This window comes from Octodon degus, unplaced genomic scaffold, assembly GCF_000260255.1.
Source record: "Octodon degus isolate 3935 unplaced genomic scaffold, OctDeg1.0 scaffold00029, whole genome shotgun sequence".
Lineage (NCBI taxonomy): Eukaryota > Metazoa > Chordata > Mammalia > Rodentia > Octodontidae > Octodon > Octodon degus.
In genome coordinates, this window is record NW_004524605.1 from 5,885,623 (window position 1) to 5,897,834 (window position 12,212).

Here is a 12,212-nt window from a genome sequence, read left to right on the forward strand (position 1 = left end):
TTAGACCACTGAGCCATCTCACCAGCCCATGTCTAAATTTTATTTATTCATTTGGCAGTAAATATTTTTCTGTGTAGTCACTGCTGATGATTTGGAGCCGTTGGGTCTCCTCCAACGGTGGCTGGATCACAGCGCAGCGCAGAGAACTACTCAATTAGTGAATATAACCATTTCTACTGCCCCTGGATATTTCCTCAGTTTACCACTTCGAAAGGACGCACCTGGCTTGCTTGTGGTAAGCACAACATCTTCGCACATCTATGATGATTTGCTTCGCAGCAATCGAATGAGTAGAACAAAGGTCTGTAGGGTTTTAAACCCCAACACAAACACGCTGCCCAAATGGCCCGTGGGATTTTCCCTAGAACCGTCCCAGTCCTGGCTCCTCAGTGGCTTGGTCCCCCGCTGTGTCCCAAGGAGGTGCAGTGGCTTCCAAGGCTAGCCCCGAGGCGCAGCCTGCGGCCCCTAGCGGACAGCCCAGCTGCCAGCCTTTCCCACGCCGCGGGGAGCGGCTGGGCGGAGCGCGCGCCAGGGGGCAGCACACACGGCCACTTCAAAGCCTGGGATGGGACCTCACCGAGGGGCTGCGCCCCCGGCGCCGCTTCCAGCTTCCCGCCTCCCCACCCCGCGGGCGCCCCCAGCGCCCCCAGCCTTGCGTCCACTCCCCGCCAGCCCGGCCCCACCTAGACCAAAAGTAGCGCTTGGCGCCTTTCCGCCAGCAGAATCCCCCGAGCCTCGCTTTCATCTTTTGGGCTAGGGACGAGAGTCTTGCGAGAGAGGAGAAGTTAAGATCTGAGTCTGAAAGGGATTCGCGCGCTCGCGCATCCCCACCCCGCCCCCACTCTGGTTCCAGTATTACTGCGGCGTGGGGGCAGGGTGGCGCGATCCAGCCAGGGCCAGCCCCGCCTCGGCTGGGGCGGAGGGGGGGTGCTCCCACAGTCCCACAGCACAGCTCCTCTGGGGAAGAAGCCAGCCCGCCCAGCGCTGACCCCTCCTGTGGCTGGCCCTGCCCTCCCTAGGATAGCAGGCTGGCTGTTTCCCGGAGGCTCATCCCAGGTCCGAGCTTGTGAGGAGATTGTCCTGATTGCGGGAGCCAGCCTTGCAGCTGCAGCAGGCAAAGGGGGCCTCAAAACCCTCGTCTAGGCCCCTCTGCAGGGGTGAGCAGACTCTAGAAGAACTTCATTGCTTCGTTTCTTACTCAGGGTGCCCGCTGTGGGATAGATGCTGGGATTAGGACAACGAGCAGATCATATCAGACTAGACCTCAGCCCGTGAGAGCCTCGGAAGCACGAGGCATGCCTTGAACGGCGCAGTCGGGTTGGAACTGGAGCCAGGCTCCACCCGCACAACGGCGGCGGGGCCTGCGGCAGCTTTGAAGCCCACAGGAATTCCACTCCCAGCGCCTGCTTCGAGGCAGGTGACCCAGCCCTCTTCCAAGCCGGCCTCTCGATTTGCGACTGGGCCGTCCTCGTCCTCGAGGGCAGAAAGGGTCCTACCCAGGCCACCAGGAAGGGTGTGGGAGGGCGGTGGGTCCTTGTCCTTGCTGCACCGCACTTGTGCCTCTCCCCACTCCCCCAACCCCCTGTGACACAGCTTTGGGGTCTGAAACCTCTAGACCTGGCAGAGAACCATATCTGGGGATGTGGGCTCCGATTGTCCCTGTCCTGACCGAGCCAGAGCACGTCTCAGGCCTGCTGTGTCGTGGCTGAGGCATCCCTGGCTCCCGCGGGGTTATTCATGGTGCAGGGCTTGGCAGTTGCTGCGCAGAAAAGCCTGGTCCTCTAGGCCACATCAGGAAGCAGGAGCTCAAGGTTGGGTCCAGAGGAACGGCCTCTAGCCAGACTTCTGGGTCACTCACAGGGCGCTTCGGAGAATCTGGCGAGAGTCCATGATGACAGATCCTTCCTGAGCACTGTCTCCTAAGGGTGGCGTGGCTCTTCAAGTCAGCGGGTGCTGCTGGCTGCCAGCAGCTGTGTAGTGCACACTGTGAGGCAATGTTTTTCAAAGTCAGCTCCCAGACCAGCAGTGTCATCCTTAGGAGACAGTCAGAGCTCACTACAAACGCAGTTTCTCCGGCTGTACCCTAGATCCCCAGAATCAAAAGTCGAGGGGTCTCCCTGGTAGTTTGTAGCTTCAGAACGCTCCAGGTAGTTCTCATGCACAACAGAACACACCATTGCTCTGCAGTGAAGAAGTTCTGATTATTCCACTTTTTACTAGAATATGTCCTCAGAGTGAGATCCCCCAACAAAACAACCATCCTTGACCTGCAGGCTGCTGGTCACCTACAAGAGTTGCTGTAGCATTGTGTATGATGTGGGCTGAGCTGGCCACACACACACACACACACACACACACAAATAAATAATTTAAAGAATATAGCTCAGATTTTGGTTAAAAAAAAAAAAAGAAAAGAAAAAAATGGGACTGGAGAGATGGCTCAGTGGTCTAAAGCACCTACTTGGAACAAGCTTGGCAAAGCACAGGGACTGCGGTTCAATCCCCAGCACCACATGCCCGCCCACCCCGCCCCCTGGTGGGCTGAGCTGGCCACACACACACACACAATAAATGTTAAAAAAAAAAAATGAATGTACTCCCAAGTAAGTCTCTGCTTTTTAAAAAACAGCATCGAAGAAGAGCCATCAAGGGCTGATGAGTTAACTCAGCAGACTAAGTGCCTGCTTAGGCAAGCCTGGGGGTGCACGCAGGGGGCGGGGGGGTGTTGTGCCAGCCTGGCCCCCAGGCTCACTAAGCCAGCCATGGAGACCAAGAGACCTCTTGGTGGCACATGCCTGTAATCCCTGCTCTAGGGAGACCGAAAACAGGAGGATCACTAAGAGTCTGAGCTGCATAGTGAGACCCTGCAAAAACCAAATACATTAAAAAAGAAGAAGAATGAATGAATACAAACTCACAAATTAAATCTAGCTCTTCCTGTGAGCACCGGAGGTGACTTGTGAAAATGGTCTGCTACTCTCTTAACCCAGAAAACCCCACAAAATCATGCAAATCAAGAGGCTCAAATCTTTGCGTTCACTTTAAGAACACGCATGAAACTGCCCAGGACATCAGGGGTATGCATATCCGAAAGGCCACCAACTATCTGAAGGATGTCACATTAAAGAAGCAGTGTGTACCATTCCAGCGTTACAATGGTGGAGCTGGTAAGTGTGCCCAGGCCAAACAGTGGGGCTGGACACAGGGTCGGTGGCCCAAAAAAAGTGCTGATTTTTTGCTGCACATGCTTAAAAATGCAGAGTAACGCTGAGCTTAAGGGTTTTGATGTAAATTCTCTGGTTATCGAACATATCCAGGTGAACAAAGCACCCAAGATGCGCCGCCGCCGTACTTGCAGAGCTCATGGCCGGATTCATCCACACACGAGCTCCCCCTGCCATACTGAGATGATCCTTACTGAAAAGGAGCAAATTGTCCCCAAACCAGAGGAGGAAGTTGCACAGAAGATATCCCAGAGGAAACTGGAGAAACAAAAACTTGTGGCACGGGAATAAATTAAGCATAAAATAAATGCAAATAATTTTTTTTTTTTTACAAATAAAATTTTTTTAAAAAGAAATTAAATCTAAGTTGGAAGGTGACCTTAAGCCCAGCCCTGTGCTCACCTGTGCCTTTGAGTCAGGGAGACACCTGGTAGCAAAAGCCAGGCAAGGGCATCTAAACTGGCCAGTGTCCAGAAATCTCCCTGGAAAGGGACCCTTCCCTTCTGTCCCTGTGTCCTAAATTCAATGCCAAGGACTCATTCCCTACTAAAGCAAGCGGCACTTCCAGGGTGACAAGAGAGTTTTGTCACAGGCAAACTGCTTCCAGGTGGGCCTGGTACCCCAGGCTCTGAGATGAGATGGAGGAAAGAACCCAGGACCCAAGAGTGGGCCGGGCCACAGACCCTGGGCCACACTGGACCCGCCTGGTGAGTTGGAGCCCCCAGTGGGTGATGTGTAAAAACCAGGCTGCACACACTGGGAAGAGGAAGGCTGTCCTGGCCATGGTGGAAGAAACAGAGCCCAGGCAGGGGTCTATTTAGGGACCCTCAGGGGGTGGAGTATCCTTATGCCAACCACAGGGGGCCTGCTGGGCCACAGGGTGAGTCCTAGGAGGTGGGAGCTGCCTGGACCTGGGGAGGGGGCTCAGTAGCACCTTTCAAATCACCACAGATCATCAGGGACAGACATGAAAGAGGGCTTTTGGGACACCGTGGTCCCCAAAGCACCCAGGAAAGAAAGGCTTAGGGGGCCAGGGAGATGGCTCAGTAGAATAAGCGCTTGCCTGGCAAGCACAAGGGCCTGAGTTCAATCCCTGGTTCTGCAAAGAAAGAAAGAAAAGAAAAGAAAGGCTTAGGCATGCTGGCATGGAAAGTTGATTCTGACCATCACAGAGGGAGTGGGCGGGACATGGGAAACAGCAAGAAAAAACAGATGGGCTTAGCCTCCCCTGGGGAGCGAGGGAGAGCAGAAAAGCCAGGGAGGCCCCACCTCCAGGGTGCTGGTAGAAAAAGGATTTGCTGAGCTGAGGGGGAGGGGGGCGCTGTTACACTTTATCTGGATTAGCAGGACAAACACACTGAGGGCTTACTAGGTGCCTGGTTAGAGGCCGCCTCTCCCTTAGGAGGCATAGGTGAGCTGGTACTAGGTTCTGCCAGAATATCTGCTGGGGGAGGGGGGCAGTGACACCCCAGACATTCAGCCTCAGAAACCGACTCAGCAAGGAACCTGAGCTGCTGTGGACTTGAGAGGAAAAACAAGGTTTCCTGTCTGAGTGCAGCAGGTACTGGAAGCTGTGAGTAATGTCACTCTGGGTGCACGGTGGCCGGCAGCAGGGGTGTCAGTCACCAGCAGTGGCCTCCAGCATGGTGGTAACCGCAGGCCAGGCGCCCCAGGTGGGCAGGGCTGTGCAGAGAGGGGCCGAACCACACAGGCAGGCAACAGTGGGCAGTGTCCAGCCAGCCCCACAGCCTCCCTGCTGCTCACTGTGGTCAGCTGCCCTCAATAAAGACCAGACATCAGAGGCTGTGGCCTTCACCGCCACAAGACACCATTTCCACGGGACTGCGATTGTCCCCTTTTGCCCAGCAGGGCTCAGGGACCCACTGTGGAACTGACAGTCCCTGACTGTCAACTGCCAAGGAGCCCCACAGTGGGATGGACGCTCTGAGGCCAGAGACACACTCAGGGCAGGCGTGGGGACTGACCATGCAAGCTGCACCCCGCCAGGGCTGGTCCCTGACCCCATTTAACCCTCACAGCATCCCTGGGTCACAGGCAAAGAAACAGCTTGGAAACACATTTGTATACTTTTCCACATTTGTGTTGAGATACACCGGAAGGGTACCAAGTTGCACATACCTGCAGCATGTCAGGTGGAATAGCATCAGTGAACTCACGCACCATATCTGTCCTTAGGGATCCCCTTGCCCTTTCTCGAGTTTTATAAATCAAACCATATACAGTGTACTCCCTCTTTATCTGCTTCTTCCATTCAACATTTTTATTATGAGACTTCCCATGCTGTTGCTAGTTCATTCATTTTTATTTTTCAGCACCTTTCCGTAGCATAGGCAGAATACAATTTATCTCTTTACTTATTGGAAGACATCCAGGTCATTCCTAGGATTGAGCCACTGTGAATAAAGTTGCTATAAACATTTGTGTACAACATTTGTGTGAACATGATTTTGTTTCTCTTGAGTAACTACCCAGTCGTAGAACACCTGGATCACATCAAAGTACAAGCACATAAGGAACTGTCAAATTGCCACATCTGCCTCACACCCCTGACCACAGCTGGCAGGAGCAGTTTTTTGGGTTCACCTGAACCACAGAGTAAATGTGGTAGAGTGGACTCCTGCTGGTTTTAACTTGCTGTCCCAGCTGAGGAGCGGTGTTGGGTTCTTCCCACAGGCTTATCAGCCATCCCTGCATTTCCTCTTCCAAGGGGCCCAAGATTGAGATGTTTTACAATTGTCGGATTATTTCAGCTCAACTGGTAGGGGCTCTTCCTCCTCTCTTGGTGGGACACAAAATACGATGCCTTACAATGGATGGAATCTTAGGCTCACAAAATAGGTGAGGTCACTTGCTGGGGTCACACCCAGGATGAAGCGCAGAGTTCCCACTCTGAGCCTGCACTTTCATGGTTTGTTTGTTCTTAGCACTGAGTTGCATCCCTAGGCCTTTAAATTTTTCCCTTTGAGACAGTGTCTCCCTAAATTGTGTGGGCAGGACTTGAACTTACAATCCTGCTACCTCAGACTCCTGAATAGTTGGGATATTAGGGACATCCTGTAGTGGCATGTGCCACTGTGCCTCACACATCTGTGCTTTTAATGTCACATTATTCCAGCTAGTAGAGTCAGGATCGAGTTTGTGGTAAGGGAGGACGGGCAGCCCTTCTGTCCTCTTCTAGGCCAGAGAACCCCGAACATTTCAGCCCTGAAGCTTCTAGGTCCCACTTGGCTGGGACAGCTTATGTACAACAGCGGTTCATTCTCGAGCCTTCCCCTGGCATGGCCCAAGAGCCAACGTGTGCCAGGCCAGTGTGCGGAGCAGGCAGAGGCTCAGCGGGGCTGGCAAAGCTGGGACCAGGAGCTGCCGCTGCCTCGGGCTTCAGCACTCTCGAGAGCTCTGCGAGCAGGATCAAGCCCTAGGCTTCTGCAGCTAAATCGCAAGGGCTGGGAGACAGTTCAGCGGTTTAAGTGCCTGCCTGGCAAGTGCAAGGACCTGGTTTTGATCCCTGTACTGCATACCAAACACATCTGTAATCCCAGCGCTGGGGAGGCTGAGCCAGGAGAATCACTACAAGTCTGATCTGCATAGTGAGACCCTAAATAAATAAAAGATTTATTTTTAAGAAAAGCTGCTTTGACCCAGATGATAGAGCACTTACCTCGCATCGAGAGACCCCAGGCTCATGGAGGAAAGCCATATGCTCAAGGGCATACTTCTGGGAAGGGCTGGAGCCAGGATTCTTTTATCTTATGTTTATTTTTGTTTGATTTATTTTGTGGTGCTGGGCTCCCTGACCAGTAGGTCCACGCATGTGTGGTGCAGAGGTTCTCTCGTGTCTCCTCAGATCCTGGCTGCCAGCCTGCTGTGGCTCCTGGGCTAGAGCATCTCTTTGTGCCTCACCTCAGTCTCTCTGCCTCTCTCAAAGGGGGACGTGAAAGTCTGTGCACTCCTGCTGGTCTGCCTGCCCATCGCATGGAGCTCGGTCTGTGGTGGAGGATGAGAAGAGAAACTTTCTCAAGTGCTTAGCAATGTACGAGATGTTGTGCTTATGCAAATCCAGCGCAGCTCTGAGAGCCTCGGCCTCACCGATTGTCGTGCTTGACAGTAGCAATCACGTCTAAGGAGCTTTTATGGCGCAAGCTGCATTCTCCTGATGAGCACGCTGAGGCCCAGAGAGGTGAGGCCATTCACCTCAAGTCACACAGCTAGCAAGCCAGGATTCAAGCCTATTGTCTGATGTAAGCCAGTTCTTACCCTTCAGCTCGTAGGCCCAGGATCTCTGGTGGTTGCTGCTTATAAGAGGAAGCTAAAAGTGAAGTCAAGAAGCCACATGGCCTCTCTTCTGACACCTGGGAAGCCACTGATTCCCGTCCAAAGCTTGGAAGTTTTTGAAAATCTCTGGTCTTTGCAGACTCAGTTTCATGCCCTCCTTCGGAAGCTGTCTGACGACCTCAGCCTTCTTTCTGCGGTTGCTACTCTGGGGCTGTTATCTGTAAAATGGGCACAGAGGGACTAGTAGTGTTTGTGTGGCCACCACATTGGTATCAATCTTCTCCATGAGATAGGAGGCGAGATAATAGACATCAAAGCAGGTTGGAAAACCGAAACAACCATCACTTGCCCAAAGACACCAGGGTCCACTCCTGCCGGACGACTACTGAGCCCCGGTGCGGGCAGCTTGTAACATGTGGCAAATACTGAACAAACAAAACAACCACAGGTGAAGCAGTGGCTGAAAAATCCAGAGCCTGGGCCAGAGTCCAAAACCTTCCCGAGGCAGCTGTGGCATCCCAAGCCCATGGGGCTCCGCGCCACTGCACACCAACGGGTGGGCACAACTGCACGTTCCTGGCAGGGAAACAAACAGCGATTTCTAAGACATTACCCACCATTCCACCTCTCCCCAAACCCCCTTCTGATCAATGCTTGATGGCTTTTTCTTCTGGTTTGCGCTCTCTCTCTCTCTCTCTCTCTCTCTCTCTCTCTCTCTCTCTGCAGTCTCCACTGCAGGCAGCAGGCAGGAGAATTTCACAGACTCAGCACACTCCCATCCCACTTCTCATAAATTCGGGCGCCCGATTTTCCCTTGTGACGCCCATCCCAGGGGTGTGCGGGAGGTACAGTGCGTGGTTTGGAAGGTAGGTTGGTTCCTTATCAGAAAGCGTTATCTGTACCATCAAAGCACACTTTCAGAAAAAAGCAGTTTCAATATCAGACTTGAAGGCTTGACTGTTGAAAGGAAGAGCCAGGACAAAGCCACCACAGCTTTTATCACTCGTTGATGAAGGCGGCATGTGGTGGGAATACTATATTTTAAGCTTGCTACTGAGAATGCCTCCATGCCTTTGAACAAAAAACAAACCGGCTGTGGAAATTGCCGGTAATTGTCTTTACCTACGGCCTCAGAGGGTGCACACCGGGCCTTGCGGTTGTGGGCGCCGTTTCATGCTGGGGTTCGCGGCCCCGGCTCTGCCTGGCACAGAGTGGAACAGATCGGGGCCTCAGATCTGATGTGTGCAGCTGTGGTTGCTGCAAGGAGGCGAGCGGATCACCGCGAGATAAGGCAACAATGGAAAGTTTCTCACCTGAACAGTTGAAAGAGCACAGCCCGGAGGCCCTGTGCACTGGGGAGACTCAACTGCCCCAGAAAGAGAGGGGTTTGGGGGAGCCAGCCCTCCATTCACTTTCTCATATGGTTTCTTCAACCTCAGCATTGCGGGATCCCTCAACCCTTTAAAAGGCGAAGTCTTAGTGTGTCAGTAGTTCTTGAAGCAGTAAAAAGAGCAAGTGAACTTTGAAGATCAGAGATTATTATTATTTTTTTTTTCAAAAAGGCTCACGTCCTAGAGATCTGCCCTTTCTTTGTAGCCAAGGCCTTGTGGGTGTCCCTCAGCGGGTGCTGACGTTGCCAAGAAGGACTGTGACCAGAGAGCTGTGCTCAGAGACCCTCTGGTCCATTTAGTCTGGGGAGCTCCACAGGGCACAGTCAACTCAGACAGCTCCTAACCCAACAAGGGCAGGAGTCGCTCCTCGCTCCTCCTCCCAGGACAAGGGAATCCGAGCCTCGGAAATCTATGGCAGGTCCCAGCCAGGTTATGTGCATGGAAGGCCAGCCCTCCTGGAAAGGCAGCCACTGTGAATGTGAAGTTAAAGATTAAGTCTGTGAAGCAGGCACTTTTGGGGGACACATTCCAGACACAGCACAGAGCTGGGGGGGACAGGCCCCAGGCAGAGGAGGCCCACGAGAAAGCGTCCACAGCAACAGGGGCAGAACTCCAAAAGAGGCCAGCTAGGAAGGGGGGTAAGTGCCAGGCTCACACTTGGTGCTTCTTCATTGTTTTCTTATCCTTATTTTTTATATGTGTAGGGTGTGGTGTTGGGACTTGAATCCAGGGTCTCATGCATGTTTGGCCAGCACTCCACCACTGAGCTACACCCCAGCCTGTTTTATCGTGGAGAGCAGCATGTTCTGAAGAACACAAAGCACGAGCACACAGCTAGTGAATTATTGCAGGGGATGTTGTGTGACCACCCTAAGGATGGACAAGTAGCACACGGCCCTCCTCCCTGGAGACATCCTCGCCCTCCCATGCTCCTAGGTTATACCACTGTCTCAGCCTCCCTTCTGTAATCCCACTCACCTTTACCCCAAGCTCCCCTCACCCAGCTCTTAGAATACTCTTGCCTGCTTTTGAGCTTTATTTGGATGGAATCAACCAGTTGTGCATGCTCTTTCAGTTTCCACTCTGCGCCACGTCTTTTTTTCTTTTTTTTAACTTTTTAACTTTTATTTTTACGTATTTGGAACAGGGTCTCACTACACATCTCGGGCTCATAGTAACCCTCCTGTAGTCAGCTCAGCACGCCCAGGGGCTGGACCAGCTCAGTATGTGGTGCTGGAGATCAAACCCTGGTCCCTGCACTTGCAGGTGCTTAGTCCACTGAAGTATCTCGCCAGCCCACTATGCCACATCTTGTCTCAGTGCTGTGGATGGAAGCCAACACCTCACCCTGCACTGCATCCCTACCCCCAACCCTTTTTTTTTTTTTTTTATACTTTGAGACAGTCCAGACTGGGCTCAACCATCAGCCTCCCAGAGGGCTAGGCCTACAGGTGTGCACCGCTGCACCCAACTAGCACAGCACATTTTAAAACTGAATCCTGAAAAAATAAAATTTCATCCATGTCGTACAAATCCTGCGTTCAATAGCTGTCGGAGGAGGCAGCCCCCTTGCCTCCACTCTGGGAGCTCACACTCAGTTTGCAAGCGGCACTGGCTGGGGCCACTGGGCTGCCCCCATACTCTGGCTCTGCCTCCACTTGGCTTGCCCTGTGGGACAGGGACGGAAAAGCAAAGTGAGCGGGCAGCCTCTGCAGAGCTCCTGCCTGGCCTGGGTGGCACGGACGCCCTCAAGGGTGGTAACCGCGGCGGCTGCCTCCAAAACCCAGCTGGGCCCTGGAACCAAGAGGCAAACAGAGGCACATCCCAAACAAGAAACAGGTGGCTTTCCGGGCTGCGTCTCTCCGCACTCCCTCCTCTGCTTTGCCGGTCTCCAATGTGGTTCCCATTTGAAGCAGTCTGAGCCTCTGGAGCCTGAGCCCATATGAAAAAAGATATAAATTACAGCTCGCCACCCCAGCCTGGTTGCTTGGGATTTTGGCATAAACATGAAGGCAGGGCCATCCTGATTATAAGGTAGAGGCACTGAGGAAAGGGGGAGGGCAGGGCACCCCCAAAATGCCTCTCTGCTCTCTCAGGACTAAAGAGCCGCAGTTCAGCTCTCCCAGGCTTGGTAACAGCGGCTGCTGGTGATTACTGCGGTGCTTCCAACGTGAGGTCCTCAGGCCGCGCCCTGCTGCTGCTGGCCGGCTAGCTCAGGCTGTCCCTGCCGGCCCCGCCCTCCCCACGGCTTCCCCGCCAGGCCCGGCCGGCGCCTGGGAGCTTCTGCCTGCTCTGCCCTACTGCCCCTCTCCTCTCCCCCAGGCTTCTCCCTCCAGGCCCCCGGAGCTGTTCTACGTCCCCATGGAATATTCCTGGTCGGTTGGTTGAGAGCCCAGCCGAGGTCCTCCTACCCCAAACGCCGGCATTCCACCTCTTCTCAACCACACCAATTAGCCCTGATTACAGAATGCGTGCATTGTTCTCCAGCAGTTTCGTGTGTGCATGCCCGAGTCCCCAGCTAGGGAGGCTGGGTATGGGTTGGACGTGGGGGTGGAATGGAGTCAGGCCTCTGTGCCTCAGTTTTCCACCTCTGAACAAAGGGGACAGGACCAGAGGCCCCACAGTCTCCTGTCCCTCAGTTCTGAGCCCCTGACTGATCTTCAGGTCAGATAAGGGAGAGCAGGCTGTCCCCACCCCGCAGCCGCCACCCCTGGGCCCGAGCCAGGAAACCTGCTCCCACCACCCCTCAGCTCACAGTCGCAGGCTTGCCCCACCCCACCCCCACCGTCCGCTGACAGCATGGGGCAAACATCCTAAACCACCGAGTGCTTCTAAAAATACGATGTTTTTGTCAGAGAGCAACCTTCTACTTCCTTCAGACTTTGATCTACATGCAACCCACGGACAAGATTCACAACAACAACGTGAACCTGCATTGTGTTCCAGGGGCCACCTCTCCCAGGCTTTGAAGCCCTACAGCGTGGTGGGAACCCCGGACCTTCTGAGCATGCTCAGTTCATCAGCAGGTGGCTAGTCCTGGACCCTGGTAGGGAGAGGCCTGGACAAAGATGGTGCAAGGGCATGGACTGGCCACAGAATCACTAGCCCGGAACCTCACATGAGCCTTCAAGACCCTTAACTGTCTCTAGACTCTAGAGAAAAAGAGTAGCACCATTAAATAAGGCAGAATTAAATAATTGTTCAAGTGCAGTAATGGGCTGTGAAGAAACAGTGATGGGATTAGCTTTATCCTGTCCTGGGACAAAGAAGGCACTTGGTAATAATTCATAGAACTCTTGATTTT

General features: G+C 53.5%; 1 pseudogene; it reads left to right on the top strand.

Moving 5' to 3' along the window:
- Positions 1 to 2,965: 2,965 nt before the first annotated feature.
- LOC101559788 lies at positions 2,966 to 3,515 on the top strand (annotated as a pseudogene).
- The last annotated feature ends 8,697 nt before the right edge of the window (positions 3,516 to 12,212 follow it).